Source organism: Podarcis bocagei, assembly GCF_964188305.1.
Source record: "Podarcis bocagei genome assembly, chromosome: 8".
Lineage (NCBI taxonomy): Eukaryota > Metazoa > Chordata > Lepidosauria > Squamata > Lacertidae > Podarcis > Podarcis bocagei.
In genome coordinates, this window is record NC_138133.1 from 23,274,775 (window position 1) to 23,300,902 (window position 26,128).

The 26,128-nt window shown below is 44.4% G+C and overlaps 1 protein-coding gene and 1 long non-coding RNA gene across 7 annotated transcripts in view; both read right to left on the reverse strand.

Annotated features, from left to right (window-relative positions):
- RNF152 (ring finger protein 152) overlaps nucleotides 1-18,932 on the reverse strand; it is a 49,569-nt gene extending 30,637 nt beyond the window's left edge. Inside the window, exons 1-4 of one of the 6 annotated variants that reach the window (XM_081206668.1) lie at nucleotides 18,651-18,780; nucleotides 18,074-18,163; nucleotides 16,505-16,629; nucleotides 7,146-7,230 (exon numbers count right to left, since the gene is read on the reverse strand). The gene's annotated coding sequence lies outside the window, so the exon portion shown is untranslated. Of the gene's footprint in view, nucleotides 1-7,145; nucleotides 7,231-16,504; nucleotides 16,630-17,312; nucleotides 17,386-18,073; nucleotides 18,164-18,283; nucleotides 18,451-18,650; nucleotides 18,781-18,904 lie in introns of those variants that run through there. The other 5 variants (XM_081206667.1, XM_081206665.1, XM_081206666.1 and 2 more) reach the window with 5 other exon arrangements.
- The window catches only part of LOC308594084, a 375,081-nt gene that overhangs the window by 307,104 nt on the left and 41,849 nt on the right, over nucleotides 1-26,128 (reverse strand). The gene's annotated exons all lie outside the window — the stretch shown is intronic.

Sequence of the window (26,128 nt, forward strand, 5' to 3'; positions counted from 1 at the left end):
TTCAGGATCCATGATAGTTTCTGAAGAGTCACGGCTCAGATTTTTATTTGTGATTCTCAGAGGCGGATAGTCTTCCTCTGCAATGGGAAGACTATCGTGGGAACAGACGCACAAGACGCAGAGCGCAGGTGGTAAAAGAATTCTGATGCTCAGCGGCAAGTGTGGATTTGAATTTTTACTGAGATCAGAGCTTGACCCTCCCGCCACTCGGCCGAAATCACAATTCCTGGAAGTACGGGCACACCATCCCATAATAAAGTCAAAGGGAATATCAGAATTTTCTATGAAATCATTTGCGCATCAAGAATATTGGAGGAAAGTTGTCTGTAGACAAACACTGGCTCCCTTGGCCTGAAAGCGAGATGAGCGCTGCAACCTCATAGTCGCATTTGACTGGACTTAACCATCCAGGGGTCCTTTACCTGACTCATAAATAACTCCTACTAAGATCAACAGGTTCACCCACCAGTAAGTTCACACAGGACTGCAGTCTTACATAGTTACTAAAGTGCAATCCAATTAATTCAACGCACCATTCCATTTTAAGTACACACATACCATAGTAAGCACACACTTAACTGAATTCCTCTGAAATCAATTGGGCTTACTTTGAGTAGATATATATGTTGTTGTTGTTTAATGTATTTATATCCCACCTTCCAAGCTGGGATTCAAGGAAGCTTATAGTATTTTAAAACATTGTTATAAGATACAAAGGAATAAAAATGAAAGGTAAACAATAGTTAAAATGCATTAGAATACATTTTGAGCCAGCATTAATGTACCAACTGTCCTGGCAGCGACTCAGCAGTCAGCCTCATCAGCACCTAAAGGCCTGTCTGAATAGCCTGCACACAGAAACACAACAAAGACAATATGGGAGCAATGTACTATATAGCACTGCACTGTAGTCTTAGCTGAAACGAACTTAGGCTCTGTGCTATTGGTTTTGCTGGGGCATAAGCTCGTCAATGTTTTAAAAATGTGATTCTGTAGGTTTGCTGTGATCCTCACATTTTATACAACAAACCACGGACAGTTCTTGATGGACGGATACTTGACTTACTTTACCTGTTACTGTGTAGGGTTTTAGAACGGAAGCTTTAATTCGGTGATCAACTAAAGCTTTCTTTGTTTAATTAAGGAGGGCTGAGTGTTAAAGAGCACACTTGCGTATTTTATGATGCTATGTGAGTTCTCGTGAATTACTCTAATGTGAAACGTAAAGGATTATTATTATTATTATCATCATTATATTTTTGTGCATGTAACAATTACGGGTGGCTTTTGCTTAATACGTTCTAAGTTTCCACACTCCCCTTCTGCATCAAAGAGCCACCTACAAAAAATTGCTTCAGCAATATGTAAATCCATTTAATCAGGTAATTTATCGCTAATCAACCGAGGAAATTGAGACAGATGATTTAAATAAGCTTTGGCTTATTACTGTGGTATTGTCCTTAGAAAATTACAGCATGCCTAAAGCTATCCCTTCAGCATACTTCGGACCATGTTATTACGGTGTTTTGTTTTTAACCAAGGTCATTGCAGCAGCAGACAGGAGATTTCCAAAGGGCTCAAACTTTGTCAAACTAGGAGGGCAATCCTATATGTTTCCACTTAGAAGCAAGTCTCCCTGGGTTCAAGAGGACTTAGGTAAGCTGGTATAAGATTTCAGCCTAAACATATTCTTTCGGGGGTGGGGGGCACCAAAGCCCCAGCATTAGATTTTGGCACCAGCCTGTGTTTACACACCAGTGTCTTCTGCAGAGAACTTTATAGCAGCAGACTGTGTTTACACCCCACTTCCCTGCAGGGAGTTCTTACAATAGCTATCAGCAACTGGAAGCCTCTGGGATAACACCCACCCCCAGAGAGTCACCAGGTGACTTTCCACAGTTGCCAGCCTTAGGAAGCACCATAACAACAGCACCAAGCAGATGGAAGGCCTGGCGCACTTTTCCCCAAGGAATCCTTCCCCTTCTAGCCCAGGGATAAGGCTTTAGCCAATCTGAACTGTATGTAGGCCAAGCTGCTGTGGACTCCTTGGACTGCAGGAAGACCAGAGCTAAATAATAACAATAGTAATAATAATAAAATTATTTATACCCCGCCCTCCCTGGCCAGAGCCGGGCTCAGGGCAGCTAACACCAGTAAAATTACAGTAAAAGCATAATAGGGGGGAAAACCAATTTAAAATACAGGTTAAAATGCAATTTAAAATGCAGCCTCATTTTAAAAGTAGCCTATACATCAAAACCGTAAGGGGAGGGAAACATAAGGGTCAGACCAAACCAAAGGCCAGGTGGAACAGCTCTGTCTTGCAGGCCCCGCGGAAAGATGTCAAGTCCCGCAAGTCCCTAGTCTCTTGTGACAGAGCGTTCCACCAAGTTGGGGCCAGTACTGAAAAGGCCCTGGCCCTAGTTGACACCAATCTAACCACCTTGCGACTTGGGACCTCCAAAACCTTAAGGTCCCATACCAGGAGGTCCCGTGGTTCTCTCGCTTTTTTCTCCTGGCCACACTTTCCGAATAAAAATTCGCTCATGCTCCACCAACTTTTTTTATTGATAAGAAATGGGCGAGAAAACAAAAAAAGAAGCAACTGGCAGTGCTTGATTTATAACACAGAACACAACTAGGATCTGATCGCAGGGCATCCAGAAGGTATAAAACAATGTCACTACATAACAACATGAGGCATTCCCCAAATATAATACTGGTTGTCCTTGAATCTTCCTGCCACATTTGCCATCCTCTCCTGCAACACCCTTTGAGGACCACTAACCTAGTCAACCATAAAGACCTAGTCAACCATAAACCTAGCTGGACCATAAAGAAGACTGCTCACCGAAGAATTGATGCTTTTGAATTATGGTGCTGGAGGAGACTCTTGGGAGTCCCATGGAATGCAAGAAGATCAAACCTATCCATTCTTAAGGAAATCAGCCCTGAGTGCTCACTGGAAGGACAGATCCTGAAGCTGAGGCTCCAGTACTTTGGCCACCTCATGAGAAGAGAAGACTCCCTGGAAAAGACCCTGATGTTGGGAAAGATGGAGGGCACAAGGAGAAGGGGACGACAGAGATGGTTGGACAGTGTTCTCGAAGCTACCAGCATGAGTCTGACCAGACTGCGGGAGGCAGTGGAAGACAGGAGTGCCTGGCGTGCTCTGGCCCATGGGGTCACGAAGAGTCGGACACGACTAAACGACTAAACAACAACAACAAAACCTAGTCAAAGAGATTACGCTTTCATTACATTTACTGAATTGAGAGTTTCGCCTTATGCGATGTCTTGCAACAAATTGTTCCCCTCCACACACAAAAATGCCGTGTATTTTGATGATGCTTTTTGTGAGTTCAGGAAGGGCCTCAGCTCAATGGTAAAACATCTGCTTTGCGTGCAAGAGAAGTGAAGTTCAGTAGGCTACTTCCAGCTCCCAAGGTGGGAGAGGCCTAGTGGCTGGGATCTCCTCAGTTGTCCTGCCGCTGTGCTGAGCTAAACCATGGTTTGGCTTGTTTAGTTGCCCAAACCAATGCTCGTGGCAGTTCAGACAGCGCACTAAGCTGGGTATGGCTCAACTCAGCAAAGCAGCAGAATGACAGGGGAAGAGAAAATCAGGTTGCCTTTCTCAGAGCCCACACTTCCACGCTAAACAACGGTTTGGCTTAAGTGTGCTGTGATCCTCATACAGGATCCATATGATGTTCCCTTCCGGTGTTCCCTCCAGGCACAGAAAAGCAACATGGAAGTACAGTGGTACCTCGGGTTACATACACTTCAGGTTACAGACTCTGCTAACCCAGAAATAGTGCTTCAGGTTAAGAACTTTGCTTCAGGATGAGAACAGAAATCGTGCTCCGGTGGCGCAGCAGCAGCAGGAGGCCCCATTAGCTAAAGTGGTGCTTCAGGTTAAGAACAGTTTCAGGTTAAGAACGGACCTCTGGAACGAATTAAGTACTTAACCTTGAGGTACCACTGTAATAAGTGAAAATCTTAGGTGCTGGCCCACTGTCCTCAGAGGGAAATGAGTTGCTGAGCCAAGGTACAGAGCCAAGGGGAGTCATGTATCCAACCATGTACTAGGCCTGAGCTAAGGAACCAGTTGCACTCGGGAGTGGATCTCCACTCCACGTGTTTTCGATGTGGGCACCAGTATAAATACAAGAAACATGTCTGCTGCAGTAATGTATGAAGCAGTCCTGTCTACATGCAAATGCTAAAGATAATACCATGGCTGGCTAGGGTCACGTTGGGTTTCTGCCAGCTAGAACCAGTTGCTCTTAAATTTTTATTATCTGAAGATTTCCTCTCTCACCACTGGATAGCTCAGTCGGTTAGAGCATGGTGTTAATAATGCCAAGGTTGCAGGTTTGATCCCCATATGGGACAACTACATATTCCAGCATTGCAGGGAGTTGGACCAAAATATCCAACTCTACAATTCTATGGTTCCAAACTCTCTTGTGCGTCTGCAATTCTTTCACTTGTTTCCCCCCCCCCCTCTTTCACTCAAGTGATTAACAGGGACAAAAACTCTGGCAGGAAATTCTACCCTTTAAGTTCCTTGGAAGACTGGGATTCTTGGAGAAGCAAACTTTTTCAAGTATTGTTTTTGAACAGCAAACAAACATCGGTTATTAACAAAACAATAGGTAGTGCAGCAAATTGGCTGGGATTAAAAGGAAACCAAAGAACTCCCAGTGCTCTGTGATCTACAAAACAATCTCTGTAAATTGTTAAGAGAAGGGAGGGGCAGAGAGAAGAAATTCAGCCTCCCTTAACCCCAAGACCATGTCTATAGCTCAAAGCCTTCCTTAAAATGCATCCCGAAGCATTTCACTAGAAATCTTTCCTGTGGTTGACAGGTGATTATCTCCCTATAATTATGCCAATCTCCTTATAATTTGTCAGTGAGGAACCGATAAAAATTTAATGACCTTGGAAGAAAAACACCAGCAATAGCAGATTAAATGGTATACTATTAAGGCTCTAAACACGGTTTACTTAAAAAATACACACACACACACCCCACAGTGAATGTCAATAATAATAGTAACAGGGAACAAAGCATAGACCTGCTTTGAAAGATGGCAAAGAAAAGGATTTTTAAAAAGACCTTCTTGCCCTGACCCTCCAAAAGCTAAAACAAACATATGAAATAGCTTGAGCATTATGAACTGGCTGGCAGTATTCACTCCACTGTTGTGCAGTAAATATAACATGTTTTTAAGCCTGAAAAAGAGGAAGCCAGAGAAGGTAAATTAAGTTATGTATAAAAAAAGTTGCAGCAGTGCAACCTTCCAAGCTGCTTCAAGGCAAATGGGCTGTGGACAGGAAAAAAGAAACAAGTCAACTTTCCATCTACGTCCGCCCCAAATTAAGGTAGTGTTCCTCAGCTGAGCCTGCGTATAAGCAGCTCAGTAGCATTGCTGACCCTTCTACTTAATTTAAAGGGGTGGCAGCAACAGCAGCCCCTCTCCAGTCCCATTATCTTGGGGGCAGAGAATAGGAGTGGTGGTCTTCTTCGGACTATACACTGGCCTACTAAACAGATTGGGTGAATTGACTTGTTCCACCTTCCACACCACAAAAGGAATATTCAACCTCCCTACACAAACTGGAACGGAACCAGACTTCAGCGTGTTAAGCCAGTCCGGCACAACATTCTTCATCACACTGCAGCAACCATCACCCAAGGCTAGAAGTCGATATTGCTAAATAATTACAGTGGTACCTCGGGTTAAGAACTTAATTCGTTCTGGAGGTCCGTTCTTAACCTGAAACTGTTCTTAACCTGAAGCACCACTTTAGCTAATGGGGCCTCCTGCTGCTGCCGCACCGCCGGAGCACAATTTCTGTTCTCATCCTGAAGCAAAGTTCTTAACCCGAGGTACTATTTCTGAGTTAGCGGAGTCTGTAACCTGAAACGTCTGTAACCTGAAGCATCTGTAACCCGAGGTACCACTGTATTTGACTTCCTGATATCAAGCGGAGCGTGGAAGAGGGGAACAAACTTGTATTCTCCTGCTCTGGAGGGAAGGATTTGAACCAACGGCTTCAAGTTACAAGAAAGGAGTTTCCGACTAAACATCAGGAACAACTTTCTTGAAGTAAGAGCTGTTCAACAATGGAAGAAACAATGGAGAGGTTGTGGACTCTCCTTCCTTGGAGGCTTTTAAGCAAGAGGTTGGGTGGCCCTCTGTCATGGACGCTTTAGTTGAGATTCCTGCAGTGCAGGGGGTTGGACTAGATGACCCTCGGGGGTCCCTTCCAACTCTACAATTCCATGATTCTATGACACTTGTGTTTGACCTATAATGAAGTACGAGTAAAGCATACACAGTGTATCGGACTTCACGAAACTGTGGCTCGGGCTTCAAGCATCCCAGCAAACACATATTTCTCAAGGCTACTACTTTTAAGGCTTCCTTCGCCACTCAGTTACTTAAAATGTTGAATTCTTCTCTCTCTACTGCAGCTTGAAGCAGATCAGCTGTTGCAGGTTCTCATTATCAGTAAGCTCAAGACCGCACAAATTTCTAGCCTTGTGCTACAGAAATGCCTACAGGTGTTCTGGCTAGGCCTAGCATTCATTTTCAGTACATATTTGTTAGGTATTAAAACGCAAATTAACTGGCGGGCCAAGGGTTTTGGGAGAGTTGCCAGGCAGGATCATCTGTGCTAATTTGCCAGCCTCTACCCAATTCACAGCTACAGAAGCCTGTTCTCTTGTTTTAGTTGCTAATGGAGGGTTGGTGGGGTATGTACCGAACAGTAACGTGCAAGACTCTCTGGAAATAAAAATCAGTTTCTGGAAATAAAAATCAGTTGCTGTTCAGAAATTACCCAGTGGATTACTCATTAGAATGCAGGTCCTACTTAGAATGCAGGTATTCAGACAAGGGGTGGAAAGGTAGAACTGTAGCCAATGTTAGACCTACACAGAGTAGACCCATTGAAATTTCATCGGCATGACTGGCTTAGGTCCATTAATTTAAACTGAGGGTATGTCTCTTGCTGTTGCCACCTATAACTTTTATCATACTGCAGCAGACACACAGGCCCGTCCTTCCAATATTACACATAACTGAGTTTCCTTTTTTAATGTAAAACTTGTAGAAGTCAAAACTTCAGCTTACCCTTCATCCTTCTAGCTCTGCTGGAAACTGCACACAGAAAAAATACCCCATGACCCAGGGGAGCCAGAGAGTGCTCAAGTCAACGCTGCAAAACAGACAGCGTTAAGGCAACGGATACATAAGTAAAAATGTCCCTGAATAACAAAATGGTCTTAACAGTTAGTTTGTACATGAAAATGGTCTTTGAATAGCTAACAATGTACAAGACTGCCTTGGCCTAAGTTCTCTCAGGGCAGCTTCTCTACTGTGGTATTTCCAAAGGCAAATGCCTTATAACTAAAATTACAACATAGATCACGTAGATGGTGGCAGAGATCTGGTGGGTGTTAATGTTCTCACCATGAGCTCTGCCATTATCCCAACCATTTCAGTTTGACAAGAGGCATCAAGTCACCAAAGGTAGACTGAGCAGAATGAATGAGATGGAGGACTTAGGGTGGTATCCAAAGATCTCATTCTGCTAGCGCAAGGCGCATGTGCTCATCAAACAGAACTTTCTCTGTCTCTCTTCTGCAGCTCCCCACACGCCTTTCCAAAGGCTCCTGGGAGGCTGAGGGTGACATTGCTGCTGCCGCGAGTGCTGGAAGGAAGACCTGCTCCCTGCTGCAAGGCCCATTTCCACCTGACTTGGGACGGGGCTCAGACTCACCTTGAAGAGCTAAAAGAGGCTCCTGGGAGGCCACTGGGACATTGCTGGGTTGGGACAGCTAGCTAAAATGTTTTAAACAATTCCAATTTTGGTTCCTCTGGTTTGTTTTTGTCGGGTTGGTGTTGGTTAAATGTTTAGTTGGAACTGGCGGTTATTTTAATTTGAGTATTGTTGTTACTGTTATTTGTATTTTTGTTGTTTTTATTATTGGTTTTTATTGATTTATTGGTCTGTTTGTTGCTTATACAGTGGTACCTCGGGTTAAGTACTTAATTCGTTCCGGAGGTCTGTACTTAACCTGAAACTGTTCTTAACCTGAAGCACCACTTTAGCTAATGGGGCCTCCTGCTGCTGCTGCCGTGCCGCCAGAGCACAATTTCTGTTCTCAACCTGAAGCAAAGTTCTTAACCTTAAGCACTATTTCTGGGTTAGCAGAGTCTGTAACCTGAAGCGTATGTAACCTGAGGTACCACTGTATAGGATATTTTGATGTTTTGTTGTGTTTTTGTACATGTTGTAAGCTGGCCAAAGTGGCTGGGGAGACCCAGCCAGATGAGCGGGATATAAATTTAAAAATATTATTAATATTAATATTCCAAAGGTGAGAAACCACAGAATAAGATTTGGGGAATGTGCAAGAGGTGGGTAGAACAGTAAGTGGAATTGCCACTGTGCCAGCAGAACTGCACTGTCACTGCTTTTGGGATGATCAATGTATAAAACTAGATACTGCCCACATGACATTTCACAGACTGGAATAGGATGCTTGGAGAAAGCAGGAGTTCTATCCCTGTTCCCTTATCCTTTCCTTAATTTTCCCTGCTTCAGTCCTTCCACATTTCCCTCTCTTTCTAGACACTGTACCATCAGCTCACTCTATGCTGGAATCTAGACATGTATAAAAAAAAGTTGTGATAATGCTTTTTTTTAAAAAAAAACCACACATTTTGAAAAATATATGGAATTTGCCATAGCTCACCATCGCCATCTAGTGTTGCATTCGTATAATGCGCTTTACAACACACTTAAAACGTTCTGTTTGCAGCTGTATAGCTGAGTCCTGTGTGTCCTCTGAATTGGGAGCCAGCAGGAGAGCTGAGCAGCTCCATCCAATACGTGGAAATGCAGTCCCCACCTCCATTCCACACATCCCATGCTCACTTCTCTTGTGTGCATAGACCAAGCATGACCAGGAAGACGAGCAAAGAAAGGCACAGAGGTATATTAACCCCCAAACCATTTGTTATCAATATCCAGGGTAGCAATCACTAATCAGTGGTATATGACCAAATCTGGTTCACTAGATATTATTTTACATATTTGTTTGTAAACATGTTTATAGATCTATATTGATATCTAGCTAGCTAGCTATTATCTATCTATCTATCTATCTATCTATCTATCTATCTATCTATATCTATCTAACTAACTATGTTTTACAACAGTTTTACATAATGCAATAAAAATCATATAACAATTTTAAAATCAGCTAACTTACAAAAACATGCATTCTCACCTACATAAACCAGACAGAATAAAAAATACAGTGGTACCTTGGTTTAAGAACAGCCCTGTTTACGAACTATTCAGTATAAGAACTCCACAAAACCGGATGTAGTGTTACAGTTAGCGAACTTTACCTCGGTCTACGAATGGAAGCCGAACAGTAGAAGGGCACTGGTGGCGGGAGGCCTCATTAGGGAGAGCGCACCTTGGTTTAAGAACGACTTTGGTTTAAGAACGGACTTCTGGAACGGATTAAGTTCGTAAACCGAGGTACCACTGTAGCTTTAAAAGTTGGAAGCATAAATGTAGAAGCAACAAGCCAACATTCACCAAATGCCAACCAAAATGCCTGGTATCAGTTTTGGGATATATTCTGGCTCTGTTCAGTGGGAAAGAATTTCTTAACTGCGGAGCAGTCAAAGAACCCATCCTTACTGTCCAGATTAAAAAAACCAAAAACTTGCAGTGGTATAATAGTTAGAGTGGAGACACAGGTTCCAAAGCTCACCCAACCAAAAATCTCAATGGGGAACATTGGACTGTACCACATCTGGTTTGGGGAACCTCCAGTGTTGCGAATGTTGCTTTAAAAAAACCTCAACAACTTCAACCCTAAAAACAACTGTGGTAGTCCCTCCGGTCGGCTCTCACGGCCCTTCACTTCATCAAATCTGGCCCTCTTTGAAAAAAGTTTGGACACCACTGGATTATGGACATCTCCCCTATATATATATATATATAAAAGATCTCTACACAGATCAGATAATGTTCTCTCCAATACAATTTGTTTTCTGTGTGTAGGTGTGTGTGTGTGTGTGTGTGTGTGTGTGTGTGTGTATATATATATATATATATATATATATATATATATATATATATATATTCCTCCACATGCAGACAGCATTCAGGCACATGAGTCTCTGCCTACAGCGGTATATGTTTAAGATCAGCCCCAAAATAGTCCCCCCATAAAAATACTCTCTCAACAAAAGAGTTATCAACCCTACTTGCCCACACATGCATCAGTGTCAATCTGACCTTCTGGAAGGGGAGAAAAAAAGGACCGACTCTCTCCCAATTTACAAGAGCTTCCCCTCCTGATTGCCTATGGGCAATTCTTACCCATAATAGTCAACCAGGAAGAGTGGCTGCTTGTAAGCCTGGCACAGTCCAACAGTTTAGCATTAAGAATGCAAAGTCATCTTATCAGAATCTGAAAATGCAGGCATGACCTTATATAATTTTAGAGTTTGTATGCAGCATCCCTCCACTCTGTCACAACATTTAAGTTCTGTTTACAGAAAGGGCCCCTGAGCAACCACAAACACGAAAAACTGGAAGTGCAAACTTCCAAGTGGTCACTGCCGCCCAAAACATTTCGTTGGTCAACATTAATCTTCTGTGCTCCCGAAATTTTCAACATTGCAGCTGTGCAGGCCTGCTGTTCTGTGCTTCAGCCAGCCATGCCTTCCTAGGGCATAGACATAGAATAAAGAACAGGCACCCTGCACTATTAAGAGGAACTTCAGCAGGTATAGCTTGTCCTGTTGTACCTCTTCTACACAACTATTAAAGGTGTAGGAGCCAAAGTCCTCCCTGTGCCCTACTCCAGCACACTCCAATCCATTCTGCCCCCTGCCCGCTTCCAATATTCTACAGTCGCTGAATACACTCAAGCCCCTGTTTTTGGATCTCCCCCTTGGGTTTTCCCCAAAAGGGTGCTTTGTTTTGTTTTTGGGGTTTTTTGGTAGTTCTGCAAATTTAGGCTTCCCTAAGCCAGTCTGTACATCTCTCTTGTGTATAAGCAGTGTGCCCTTTCCGCCACATAATAAGCAGCGCTCACAGCCTGTACATCGGAAATATGATTTGCACTTAACCTGATGTAAAAAGAAAAGAGCTTGCTGTGAAAATTGTGACCGAGAAATAACTAAGCTATCGCCCCCTGAGCTATCACTTGCAAATGTTCTTTCTTCACTGAGGCAACTTTTGTACCTTGCAATTAATTTTTACTTTCAGGATGAGTCAACGTTTCAACGTTTGAAGAGAACTTCCTTGAAATGGCCTGCTGGTGTTATTCAAGAACAGCATAAGAAGTTATTATGGGTAGGAACAGCTCTGAGGTTTGACAAGAGGACATTCCAGCCATACAAAATATGAACCACAGCTTGTGTTTCATAGATGGATAAAAATCAATCACATTTTGAAGCTTAAAAACTTCAAAAGTATTAACTTTAATAATAATAATAAAGTTTTAAAACTGATTTTTTAAAATCGTATTTTTAAAAAAACAACAAACTAGTTCAAATTAAAAGGTTTTTTATGCAAACTTGTTCAAGAGAGTTATGCAGATGTTAAACCTGAATCAAAGTTTTCTCCACAGTTTTCTCGTTTTTACACAAACACAAATCACAATTCAAAACTCAGTTGTGATATTGCAGCCCATTCCGTGAAGGTTTACTCAGTTTAAGTCCAAAATTAATTCAACCACCCCCAATATGCATAGGATTGAAGCCTAAATTAATGATTTAAATTGCCTTGCTTTAAAAAATAAATAAACCGGTCCAGCCTAATTTGCAGAAGAATCCTCTACAGGTAATGGTCTTCAAACAAACACATCGTTTTCACTTAGGGTTTACTTATATCCCACCTTTATAAAAAGGCAAAGGGACCCCTGACCATTAGGTCCAGTCGTGAGGCGCTCATCTAGCAGCAAACAAAAAGTGATTAAGAGAACACTATAATCACCATACATAGCAAAGGCAAAAGTACCCACTCTTGTTTCTCCCACTTTGCAAGCAGTAACTCCTGTTGCCTGCAAAGTCTGGGAGAAATTGTTCCGCACTTCCTCCAAATTTATTCTGCAACTTCTCAATTGTGCCTTTGAAAACCCAGTCCTCCATCTCATCACAACTTCCTTCCTCTATGCCCTCACTTCCACCTCTCTGCCTCGCTGCCATTTTTAAAAAAACCCACCATACTTTAAGGTACTCTAGTGAGGCAGCGACTCCAAATTAGTCGAAAGGCTTTGGCTACTGTGAAATATTTTCCCAGTTTCAACTTTGCTCGTTCCCCAACACTTTCCGTCTTAAGACTGTATAAAATGTCAGTCAATCTACTTGTACAGGGTACAATTGTTACCCCAGAGGATTAGTGCAGTATGTACCAAGCTCTACACCGTGAGAGATTATTTGAAAGAGGTCAGCTTTGCAGCAGAGTCACAGTAGCTAATACTTGGAAAACATCACTCGTCTTTTAAAATCTCTTTCTACATAATTAGTTTAAGAAGTCGGAGCTTTTCAGTCAGAGGTTTACATGCATTTCACTTCATGACGTTTATTTGACAGACGGTGCAAAAGGGTTTCAAAGCCTCCTGTTAGCCCAGCAGTCTGGGATCAAAACCAGTCACAGAGGTTTTGCAGACTGTAGGATTTGCATGCACGAAAAAGAGAGAGGCAAAAATCTCCAAACTCAGCTACTCGCCACAACCTGAGGTAGACTTTTACCCGTAAGAGCAAATACTCTGAACTAACAGGAACTTTGAAGTATGGTATGTTTCAGAAACCAAGCAGCCATGTGGGGTCACCAAATTTGCCAAGACTACTCCCTGGAAATCTTCCAAGTTGTTGCACGTCTCCATTGTCCACGACCACATCATTTCTTTGCAACATCTAGTGTAAACACTGCTCACAAATTTGGGGACAGAGTGAAAGGGAGAGAAGGCACAAGTATCTGTATATGTAATTCCAATACTCTGTGCTAGAGAACTCCTAGCACAACACAAGAAATAGAAGTTTCTGGAAGCCCAAAGCCCACAGCATTTCTGAATGGTTCACTGCTGTTGTATTGCCCGCTTCCCATCAACTTATGTTGGACTGACTGGTTCAACTTCCTTTTTTGTGGCTGAATGGGCCATTCAGTCATACTCAATATAGAGAGCAGAACTGCCAGCCCCAGAGGTGGCTGCTGGTATCACTGCTCAAGCCTTGCCTCTTTTTCCAGTCAAAAAGCACACCCAAATCAGCAAGCTGTGCAGAAGCACACAGACAGGGAGGAAGGCAAAAAGAGTAAACTGACCCAAGGGGGAACTTGCAGAGGAGAACTGGTAGGGTGGAATCACAAGAACTCCTTCCCACCTGCTAATCCTCTCCTGAAAAAATTCCCTGCCCTGCATTGGCATTACAAGGCAAACCCAAAGTTGGGAAACCTGTGTTTGCCACATAACAAACAGCTCCAACCCCATAACAAACATTTTCAGCCCCATAACAAACAGTTCCGACTGCCTACACACAAACACATAACGCATGTGGTCCAGACAACAAAACAGCCCAGCATACATTTCAAGTTTTAGACAGGTGATGAAACAGGACTGAAACAGAAATTATGTATGTGCTCAAGTGACTTCCGTCCTCGCTCAAAACCTGCAAGTTGTGCAAGCAAAGTTTCTTACATCTAGGGGACAGTTAAACCACAGGAGTCTAAAAATGTTGAAATCAAGTTAGTACAAAGTCAGAAAACAGGCTATGGCCTCATTTACACTTAGGCCTTGGTTGCACATTACAGTAAGCCAAATAACGGGTTACCACGATTCCATGGAGCTCACAGCCACTACATCTGCTATCTGGTCTTTTTCACTCTCACGCCACCATCAAGATTTGGCTTACGATATAATCCAACCATGGCAGAAGTATAGACCAGGGAGGATGCCAACTCCTCTCTGAGGACCAGCACATTGCAGGTGTACCACGGTAAGCCACGGTTTAGTATTATGAGGCTCTCTAACAGCGAGCCATAGGGTTGCATGCCTTCCCTGCCCTTGGCCACTCCACTGGACCTCCAGAGAGGGAGTTGAGAAGATCTCTCCGTCAGATTAACCACAGTTTGCTGTGACATGCAAAACCCATATAAGAATGGCTCACTGAAACAAGCCAACTTCAAGCCAAAGTTTAAAACGGCTGGCTTGTTTCAGCGAACTGGAAGATCAACCACGACAGACATAGCGTTCAACTGTGGTTCAAGTGAAAGCTCCTCAAGAGGAGGAGGAGTGTGAGCCAAAGGTTCACTGTGGTCAGTGGCAGACTTTGGGTTCTCAAATTTTGGCGGCGCCCTGTGAGACACTACAATTTGGCACATACCACCTCTCAAGTTCCGTTGTTGTGGCGCCCCCTACAGTATGGCTGCCCTGGTGGCACCACCCTAAAACCACCTCTGCTGCAGCTCATCTATGGCTTAACATCACATGCAAACGCAGACTACAACTTATGCACTCACACTAAACCACAGAAGCTCTTACTCTAATATTTCTCTTGCACCTTTCTTCTAGCAAGCTCATGCACAAAGCTCCTAGGTGGTGTCCCACCCAGGCATTGACCTTTAATCCCATTAAAGTTAATGGAAATCACATCATGGACTGCGAAAAGCAACCGTTTTCAGTACGGGGTTTCATCTCTGCATTATGTGAGTTTTTACAATTTGGTGAACTCTCCACAGACCTCGTGACTATTCAGAGAACCTGGAGACACACCAGGAAATGCTGCCAGTAGCCCGGATGAGCTGGTGAGGATTCACTAGTGATAACCGGAAAAAATTTAGGAAAATAAGACTGCTTTCAGACATTCACAAAATCCATTTGAGATTGTTGCCACTGAGATGTGAACATTCACACCAAGTTTGGGACAGCCAATACATTCCCAGAGCACAAGGCTACTGGTTTTCAGAGAGGTCATTGCACGAACTACCTCCATATTTTCCCCTGAACACATTCCTGTCTGGACCATATTATCCACTAAGAACAGGTCCCATGCAAGTCGTAGTTATTTAAATGCTGATTATGTAGGAGCAGCGCATTACAGACTGCACCCAAAGTTTTCTCTCTCTCTCTGCTTTCCTTGACAGCTGTAGAAATGTCACCTTGGAAAAGCGGCAGCTGTTACGAATTATCCACTTAGCTAAGCTCTCCCCCGAGTTCTTTAATTTTATTGCAAATGAAGGCACAAGGTGGGAAAGGAGCACAAGAGGAGTGGGGGAGGGTGGATTTGGGCCCCCCCCCCTTCTTATTTGCTTGTTTCACATAGATCCAGGTTCTGGTTGCCATCTTATTAATGGTATATTTATTTATTTTAATAAAAATGTTGCAAGACTCCTCAGTTCTCCCCACAAAAAGTTCCTAACAAAGAGCAGTAATTTTAAAAAAAAATACCAATACAAGGCTCAGTGAGTGCAGAAGCACAATGACAAGAATGGTACTTAAAGAAAACCAGCGAGAGGAGATCTGGTGATAATCCCTTGGAGGGGACTGTGACCTCAACCTGGGTACAAAGGTTGCAGAAGACCTGTATACATAGTGAAGCCTGCAGATTTAAAAATATGTATGTTATAGAATCATGCCAAGGGAATAATTCAAAAGGCATGAGCAAGATTCTTCAAACCTGGAACCGTCGGTTTGAGGAAGGACAAAAAGAAATAACAAATCATAAATAATTTGCCAAGACAATAATGAAACGCGTTTGTGAATTCAAAGGCTCGACAGCTTAATTAACAAATAAAAGCTCAGCTTTCTTTGTTGTGTTTCCTTTACCACATATTGGCCAAACACACCCCTTGCATTCCCCCACTCCCCCACCCCAACTTTGCTGCATTCAATTTTTTTACCAATTTCCAAGCCTATTCCAGCAAAAGATTGAATTGTTTCCAAAGAAAGTCACTTCGGTGAAATTGCCTGTTGGAACAAAACACCACAGCGAGAGTCATCCGTTTACCTTTTAAAATCCGGTTTGCTTTCTCTCAGCAACCTTTCCTAATGAGACAAAGTATATCCTCTCTCCACCGCCCCCTCCCCGATTTTAACAAAACCAGAATTTTGTTTCCATAAATAGATGGACAAGGAAGAGAGATTTCAAGTTGCCTTCATTTCTTTGCCATTGTCAAAGCAAAATAGCTTGGGGGGGGGGAGGAAAGAAGCCCATCAGACTGCTGAACGTTTGCCTCCTTTGAGAGGCATTTTAAGAGGAAGAGAGACAAGTCTCTACTCCAGCTTCGTTTTACGGTCTGTGTTAATGAACTGTAGGGCTCAGTATTGCTCAGTTAAAAATCAGCGGTGATGCAACCACAGACACAGAGTTCAACAAGATCTCGGCGCATGGCGTTGCTCCAGAGATAGCAGCATTAACGCAGCAACAGATACGGAACGTATTTTCGGTGGCATTACCTGAATCTCTCATTGCGTCTCGCTCATCCTTTTCTGCATGATGATATCAAGGAGGCGAACTGTTCAGCTGCTTACAGGCGGAGGCGACAGCCAGGAAGCACAGTTGTGACAGAGCTTTGTTCTGCCTGCAGTGAATTACAGGAAGCCAGGGTTAGACAACAGCAGCAGCAGCAGGCAGCAGCAGCAGCAACAACAACAAATTAAAAAACCAAAGTGTCCCTTTTCTAGCCTGGATTTGCACATCTATTGGGAGACGGAGGACCAAAAGGGGAGAGGGGCAGGGGGGAGGAAGAGTCATGAAACGGGACTGACGGGAGAATATTCCATTGCATGTTTGCCGGATCTCTATTTAACAAGCAAGCAAGTTAAAATCTTCTCCATCGCTCTTTCGTGAAGCAGCCTACCCCTTCGGGCAACCCCCCCTCCTCGCCAGCAAGAGAAACAGACACCCTGTAGCTATTACACATTAGACTTGATGTGGACAGAATATAGTTGCCTGCCTGGATGAAGCTATATATAAATACAGCCGCTGATCAACTTGCATAATCAGACTGTTCTGTCACCATCACCTCCACTCCCTAGCAACCCAACTCACCACCACCAGCTCCCCCCCCCCCTTTTTAAAATAATAAAATAAAATAAAAGGTGAAAAGGGCGCATGGGTTTTCAGAACGGCACAAAGCACAAAAGCCTTTTACCCCCACCCTCCCAAGGATAACACGCAAAGCCTTTTCTGTCTCTTTCTTTAAAACAAAAACACACACCCCCCAAAAAAAAAAAAAACCCCGACCCGCAGTGCTTCATATACCCTAAGCTCTTGCGCTTTTGCCTTGCCCTTCCGGCTTCACCCCTGTCAAGCAGAATCTGGCCAAATGGAAAAAGAAAGGGACACACACACACAAAACCAAACATCTGTCTCTTCTTCTGCTGGCCCCTCCTCTGAGAGGTTTTTTTGGGGGGGAGGGAATCCATGCTGGGAGGTACAAAAAGAAAACATAACACAGCCACAACCATCCCCCAAAAGATGCAGCTGGGTGGCTTACAAGATAGCTAGCTCGCTTGCATTTCTTTTTTTGCTTTTAAAGTAGGGAGTGATTTCATATATATGCCTCCTTAACTGTTTCTAGAGAGTGAGCAGGGTGGATAGAGAGTAGAGGCTTGCTGGTTCGCAGATTTGGCCACTGCTCCAGAGAAGGCATCTAAGGACATATTGCATCGCACCAAAACCCTTCTCTTCACACACAAGCAACTTGCCAGCACTCAAACCCCACCAGTGGCGTACCGTGGGTTGTCAGCACCCAGGGCAAGGCAAGTAATTTGTGCCCCCAACCCGTGGATTTGCGCCCCCTAACCCTAACCCCCAGATGTTGCGCCCGGTGCGGCCGGCCCCCCTGCACCCCCACGCTACACCACTGAACCCCACTGCACGTGCCCAACGGCCCCCCAATCCCCAGACACCCCCCATATGCCTATGAGCGGAGTAACCCTCTATGCATGCCTCCTCAAGGGATAAGCCCTGCTGAGTAGGGCTTACTCCCAGGTAAGGCTGCAACCCCACGCCCCGCTTACCTGAGAGTGAGCCCCGCGGAATTACTTCCGAGTAGACAGGGCTAGGTTTGGGTCATTAGTTGCTCCTGCAAGCCCTGATATGCAAAAAACCTGAGGAGGAGGAGAAGGAAGCAGACTTTTTAAATATATATGTATATTTCTCCCCACCCTTTTCTGTTGCTTTTCTTGGAAATTACAAAACAACTCTCCTCCACAAACACACACACACACCCCTCTTGCATGACAAATCCTCCTTTCCAATCAGACTCTCGCTGCCTTTGCTGCATGCAACAGTTTGGATGGGAAGGCTAAAAGGTTAAAGCTGGGGGAGGGAAGAGGAAAGTCGACGCTCGCTGGCCTTTTTCTGCATAGATGTCCGAGATATGCATAGTGTGCGCTTATCTCTGCCACCGCCACCCCCGGCCAATCCCCCCCTTTATTTTTTGGTCCAAATGCAGCGTATGCCCCCCCTGCTAGCAAGCCAACTGGAGCTGAGACAGGATAGGACTTTGGAGGCTGGTTTTCAGATAGAAATATATATATATATAATGGTTTTAAAAGCAAGCACGCGTTTTGCACAGCTCCGCAGAGCTCCTACCCATTCATGCAGCCTGCAGCCTCTGAATTCTTGCCTGATCCGCCGTCGGCAGCAAATTGAAGACGGAGGAGGCGAGGGAGGGAGGGAGGGGGATGCTTGCCGGAGAGAGCCTTGAATGTACAAGAAACTGGAGGCGGGACGAGAAGGATCCGCCCCCTCCCTTCGCGTCCCGCCCCTTTCCTGACATTTCCCCCCCCTCCCCGCACCTCTCTCACCTTCCCTCCCCGTTTCCCAAAAAAACCCCACCAACGAACCATTTCCCGCCCATCCAACTCAAGCTTCCGCCGGCTTTTGCCAGCGACAGAGGCAGAGGAAGCATCTCAAACGAGTCGCGGCGTTGTGGAGTCGGAGGGGACACCGAGGGTCATCTAGTCCAACCCCCCTGCAAAGCAGGAATCTCAGCTGGATCATGGAAGGAGAGAGACAGTGTCCAACAAGCCTTGTGGCAGGCAGTTCCACTGTCAAACAGCTCGTGTGGCATCTTTTTTTATTTTTTCAGAACACGTTTATTGTAGCGTAATAAGCTTACGGGGGCCAGAGTTCACTTCATCAGACGCACGAGGTGTTGTTCACAGTTGCCCAGGGCAATTTTATGTGGTGCACGTGTGTTTCTGCGCGTGCAAAAATGCCAACAGGCTGCCTGTGACCATCCTAAAAGCCATCATGTTATATAGTTTGCTAATTCTGGGCGATCGTAAAAGTACCAAGGACTGTGGGACTCTTAATCTCAGGGTTGTGGGTTTGAGCCCCATGTTGGGCGAAAGATTTCTGCATTGTAGGGGGGTTGGACTAGATGACCCTAAGGGTCCCTTCCAACTCTACAATTCCATGATTCGGTGGTAAATCAGTGGCTGTGCAGTGCAGTTGGTTACGGTGGCTGGATCAGGACGTGGGGAGACCAGCGTTCAAATTGCCACCCAGCCGTGAAGGAGGATGGGGTGAGGAAGGAGAGCCCCATGTACAACACCACTTTGAGCTCCCTGTGGGATAGGAATGACGTTTATTAAGTGGCGGGTGGACACATCAGACGACACAGAGAACAAAATTAATAAGGGAAGTTTTTAATGTTCGGTGTTTTATTCTGTTTTTAATCTGTTGGGAGCCACACAGAGTGGCTGGGGAAACCCAGCCGGATGGGCGGGGTATAAATAAATTAATAATAATAATAACAAAACAAATAAATCTTAACACATTGTAAATCAGGTTGCTTTTGCAGCTGCACGCAGGTAACAATCTCCCCATGACTGTTTTTCATTTGCGGGCAAGGGGAGGAGTAAGTTCCTTAAGTTCCATTCAGTGTTGGGACGTAAAAAAGGAGAGAGTGCCTCTGAGCATGTCTGCAACGCATCACCTGCAGCAGTTGCACACAAAGACAGTTAAACAGGTTACCCAATCAGAATCCAGGGGGGTGGAGTCAGAGGGACTATAAAACCAGCTCTGGGAGGGGTCGAAGGGAGGCGTTGGGTGGTTGGTTGGAGTGGGTGTGAATTGGGATAGAGTCTGTGGGTAGGTTGAGTTAGTGTAGCGAAATAAGCTGAGTCAGGAACAGTTGGGAGCTAGAAGACAAGTAAATATCTGAGAGGTGGTTTAGTGAGTGAGAGCAGGTAATGGAAGTTATAGGTCTGGATAGGCACCCCATGATTGTAATTGACCGATACCGTTTATGAAACCACACGCTTCTTAAACTGCAATAAATAAACAGAAGTTTATGTTCCAATTTAACCCTGACTGGACTCAATATTGTACCAGGTAGAGCCTGGGTGGTGGCAACGAGAAATCAAGTGGTGGCACAGGGATCAATAGATGGTGAAACGTCCGGGGACCCTGTGTGATCACCACACCAACCCTATGATTCTATGCGCAGAGGCAAATTATTTTACTGGTTTCTCACTTTCCACCCTCAGTCATTCACCAGCTGCATCATGCAGCCAGACATTCAACAGGTGACGCTCTCCACATCACTACCCTTCCTTGCTGCTGCCTGTTGAATTTCACAGAGCTCGGCGCCATCTTTCAAGAATTCCCACACCCTGCTGGCAGCAGCCTGGACCATCCCGATGGAGACATAGAGATTCTCAACAAGATGGTGGCCATCGATCTTGTTCAAAATGGTATCACTGGAGCAGGGACCACTTGACACTGGAAAGTTGTGTCTGACGCTTTTCCTGCCATCAGGTGTAACATATCGTTGTGGCAGAAAAAACAGAGCTGGAACCTTTGTTTAACTCTTTGGAATACTTCTATTCAATACCATTGTTCAGAATCGCAGATCTCCACAAAATGTAATATTTGTAATCGTTATACAGTGGTACCTCAGGTTAAGAACTTAATTCGTTCCAGAGGTCCGTTCTTAACCTGAAACTGTTCTTAACCTGAGGTACCACTTTAGCTAATGGGGCCTCCTGCTGTCGCTTCGCCGCCGCTGCACCATTTCTGTTCTCATCCTGAGGTAAAGTTCTTAACCCGAGGTACTATTTCTGGGTTAGCGGAGTCTGTAACCTAACCAGAAGCGTCTGTAACCTGAGGTACCACTGTATATGCAATCACCCCTAAGCGCAGAGAAAAAGAAACAAATTATGTGTGTCTCTCTTTGGATGCAGTTGCTGGTTGGGCACAAGGCAAGGAGGCCAACAGTAGGTGGAGCCAGAGCCAACTAAATCTGGGTCTATTCCGCTCTGCTCCTCTCTGTGTTCCAGAAAGGCACCATTGAGACTAAGGAGGAGGAATGCTGGCATGAGATGGCAGGCATTCAGGGGCTGGTGATGGGCAAATTGTGGTTGGTGGAGGCATGCCCCATTTGCCCCAGTGGACCAGCCCCACAGAATGGAACTTGCTTCTGAGTAACCAAGCAGAGCATCACATAGAGGGCTCTCATCCAGATAAGCTGTGAATTCAGCATTCGTCTTGATTTGCTTGCACAATGCGGTGGTTAAATGGGGTGGCATGCAGCTAAGTTTTACCCACAGCTGATGTGTAAGTAATGGTCGTAACATAGTCGTGTTCAGTCATTTCATGGAATGATACAGTTGGAAGGGACCCTGAGGATCATCTAGTCCAATGCAGGAATACGCAACCTGCAGGGATCGAGCCCGCGACCTTGGCATTACCGGCACCAAGCTCTAACCAGCTGATCTATCTGGAAGCTCATTGGGTCTACTGCGAATAAACCTTCATTGAATGTGTCTGCTTTTTATTGCCCACATGGGGAAGTCATAGTACCATGAGCATTCGTCCTTGTTTGCATGTGGGAGATTTACACGTCTTCCTGTTAATCATTTGTTCAACCCACACTTCTCGGTCCAGTTTCCCAGTCCCTTTCCTAACTGCAAGACGTCTGGGTGTTGGTTTTTTAATAGATTTGTTTTGAGCTTAGGGTGATAGAGCCCTTTAACTGAGCCTCTCATAAGGTGGTGGACTCTCCTTCTTTGGAGATTTTAAAGCAGAGGTTGGATGGCCATCACTCTGGGATGCTTTAGCTGAGATGTAGGGGGTTGGACTAGGGGACCACCAGAGGCCCCCTTCCAACGCGACAATTCTATGATTCTGTGATTCAGTATGTGCTTGAATCACTCCCGCAAAATAGTGGCAGTCTGAGTGCACCGTGAGAGAGAGAGAGGAAGAGACAGAAATGACCGTGCTCAGTAAAGGAGCTGTCATGTGGTAGCTGTCATGAAAGAATTATAGCATTGCCTGCTACTACAGGTTGTGTTTATTCTGGATTTGGCCGCACAGTGTGGGAATGAAAGTAGACTATAGAATGGAAAGATAGGAGTTGTGTCAGCAGAAAATATGGAAGAGAAACAAAGGCTGGAGGTTCCAAGTCCATATGTTTCGTGGACTTGGCAACAGACCTGTCAGATAAGAGCAGAGGTGCAGAACTCAAAGCAAGTTATATATAATATGCTGAAGCCTGCATACGCACCATAAACTAGCATGCACACACACACGAAAGGATCTTGGAAACTGCAGTTTACGTCTCACGGAGGTACCATTCCCAGCACTCTTAACAAAGCACAGCATTCTTTGGAGGGGAAAGTGTTCAAAATAAATACAGTGTATGTGTCTCTCAGCAAATATTTAAGTAAGCAGGCTAATTTGCTAAAATAAAACTATTTCAGAAAACTATAGGGGGGGTTGGGCTGCAAGAGTTCGTTCAGATGCTGGATGTTTGCAACAGCTTCAGCAGGGCCTGTTTGCAAGATCGTATATCCTAGTTCGCCCTGAAGTCATTTTAATGTGTGCACACATCCAATACACAAGATTAGTGGCTCTAGCAATTTATGACCGTGTGTGAGCTTTCATGTAATAGCCACAACATAAGAATTGGCCCTGGATTGTAAGAAGAATCAAGCTTGCTCTTTGCCCTGCTTTGCATCCCATAATTTGCCCTCATATCCATTCAGGATAGCTGGAACAAGTGGAATGTGGAATGTGCCAGCCGGCCAGCCATGCCCTCCTACAGGATACTCCATTCTGTTCCACTGTCTGCCCCAAGTGTCAGTCAGCATCCTGCACACTTTCAGGAGGGTTAAAGGTCACTGGCAACAGAGTGTTTTTGTTTAATTTACTGGATATTCTATGGAAAAGGTAAATCCAGATAAAAAGTGTGGATTGGCTGGGGGGGGGGGCAGGTGCAGACTGGGATTTCGACATCAGCTAGGAAAAACTTGCATGTGGTTCCACAATAAACACCCAACTGCATGCATCCTCAGTCCCCAACAGGCTGTTTGGGAGATTTTCCCCACCCCCTTAGGGTTTTCTTTTGTTGTTCCTTAGGACACCCCCCCCCCCCGCTGATATCTCCCTCCTGTGTGTGGCTGTCACTGTTTTGGCTACATTAATTATCACCTCTGAATACCAGAAATATCTATTCAAAGAGCTACGTCTTCTCTGCAGAGTTTCATTAGCCAGAGGGTTGATTAAAGAATTAATTTTAAGACCATTTGATCTGTCATAAAAGCTTGGATGTTTGTTTTGTGTTCGTTCTCAAGGAATTGAGCTTCCTTGAGTGACCCAGGAAAAAAGGAGGAATGATTTCTCTAGGGCTTGACCATACCCAGACAGAATTTTTTTTTAGTTCCTTTTTGCTTTCACATTTCCAACAGAACTGCTGCAAATAAATATTGCATGAGCAATTTGGGCATAATTCTCTTTCTGAAAGACAAGGTAGCAGGTGGGAGATTTTTCTAAAAAATATTTTACCCAGAATGACTGGAAATCTAAAAGTCACTCACATGATTGGCAGCGTCCTGAAACAGACTATTGAAAACATTGCTTGGTATTGAGTAACACAAAAGTTCTGTCTATGATGTCTACTCAGAAGTAAGATCTACTGAATTCAGTGAGGTTTACTCCGTTGGGATTGCGGCTAATTCCACACTTCCAAAGTCATTGCTTGCAATTGCAGTTACTTAATGATGAATATGTATTTGTGAACTAACCCTGCATTATACTGAAACCAATTGGGCATGCATCCATGCAAGACAATGGAAGAATTTGACTATTCTAGGACTTTCTTTGGAGAAGTGATCAGAAATAATCACTTGCAGTGCCCCAACTCTAGAACTTTCCGAGATTTGTCAAAGCCTGACTTTGAACATCATTCAGGGAACGTTCTCTGTTTTGTGATTATTCTTTCCATAGGTATAACATTATTTTAGTGGTGTAAATATTAGACATACATTATATATTTTAAATTTACTAGTTTCCCATCTTTATGCAGGAATTATGTTTTGAAAGGCTGTTAGATATGTAGATGGGCAAATTCTAATTCTCAAAATAAAATAATACCTGTATCTACAATATTAAGCACTTTTTATTATTCAGTGAATTTTTTCATGTTTGGGTGTGTCTTGCGTAAGGCCTCAGTTCTTTTTCTCACTTGCTTAACGGTAAAGGTAAAGGACCCCTAACAGTTAAGTCCAGCCACAAACAACTGTGGGGTTGTGGCGCTCACCTCGCTTTACTGGCTGAGGGAACTGATGGTTGTCTGTAGACAGTTTTTCTGGGTCATGTGGCCAGCATGACTAAGCCGCTTCTGGCGAAACCAGAGCAGCACACGGAAACACCGTTTACTTTCCTGCCAGAGCGGTACCTATTCATCTACTTGCACTGGCGTGCTTTCGAACTGCTAGGTTGGCAGGAGCTGGGACCGAGCAACAGGAGCTCACCCCGTCGCGGGGATTTGAACTGCCAACCTTCCGATCGGCAAGCCCAAGGCTCAGTGGTTTAGACCACAGTGCCACCCACGTCCCCCACAGTATTTATTGTCAAAGGGAGTGAGCTATCATCAGACCTGACCATTGGCAGTGTCTCTGAACTACAGAATGGATTTTCATTATGTTTGATTCAAATATCAATTTGTTTTATTTCATTATTTGTTGCCACCTATGAATATTTGGTCAGCCCTAAATATTTTGTTTTGTTATGAAAAAGGTGGCCAGAATGTAATTTAAGGCTGCAGTCCTATATTCACTCTGTCACTGGGGCTTTCCTCTGAGTCCGCAGAGGAAAGGTTTCTAATTAAAGTGTCCTGACAGTTGACCCAACAATCACCAAGCCTGAGCCTCACTGATTTTCCAAATAAGAGGAAATGACTTTTGGAGCCATAAGCACCAATCCCCCCCCCCCCCAATTCTCGAAAATTAAACTCTGGGCAGGTCTAACGATCCAATCCTGCCATACACCGGGAGGTTATTGCTTGCTCAGAACAGCTGGTGTCTGTTCTGCATTCTGATGCAGGATCCCACTGTGAGCAGCAAAACAGAGATTCTGTACTGATGAGAAGGTCCGCTTACATATTCATAAGACTTTGTGCACATGGAACAAGGCAGATTGGGAGGTGAGGTACGGCAGATGAGTGAGATACAGCGTGCTTTCAGTGTCATAGGTTGAGTCTCTGGCATCTCTACCTGTGTTTATTTTGTCAGACAAGCAGAGATGACGGAGTTGGATGGAACATGGTTTGTCACAATATACGAAATCTACATATGTTTGGAACCTGGGTGGGCCATTTACCGCTGATCTCTGCGGCATCAGACTGTTCATATATGCATTTAATATCAGAGTTGCTACGTGCCTCTGAATAGAGGTGTGAATGGTTGTCTGATTCCTACAACACAGAATCATAGAATTGTAGAACGGGAAGGGACCCCGAGGGTCATCTAGTCCAACCCCCTTCAGTGCAGGAATCTCAGCTAGATCATACATGACAGAAGGCCATCTGCTTAGAAACCTCCAGTGAATGAGAGAACACCCTCCAGAGGAAGTCCGCTACACTGTCGAACAGCTCTGACTGTAAGAAAGTTCTTCCTGGTGTTTAGTTGGAATCTCCTTTCTTGTAATTTGAAGTCATTGATTCAAGTCCGACCCTCCAGAGCAGGAGAAGACAAGCTTGTTCCCCTTGAGGTAACTGAAGATGGCTATGAAATCTTCTCTCAGACTTCTCTTTTCCAGGATAAACATACCCAGCTCCTTCA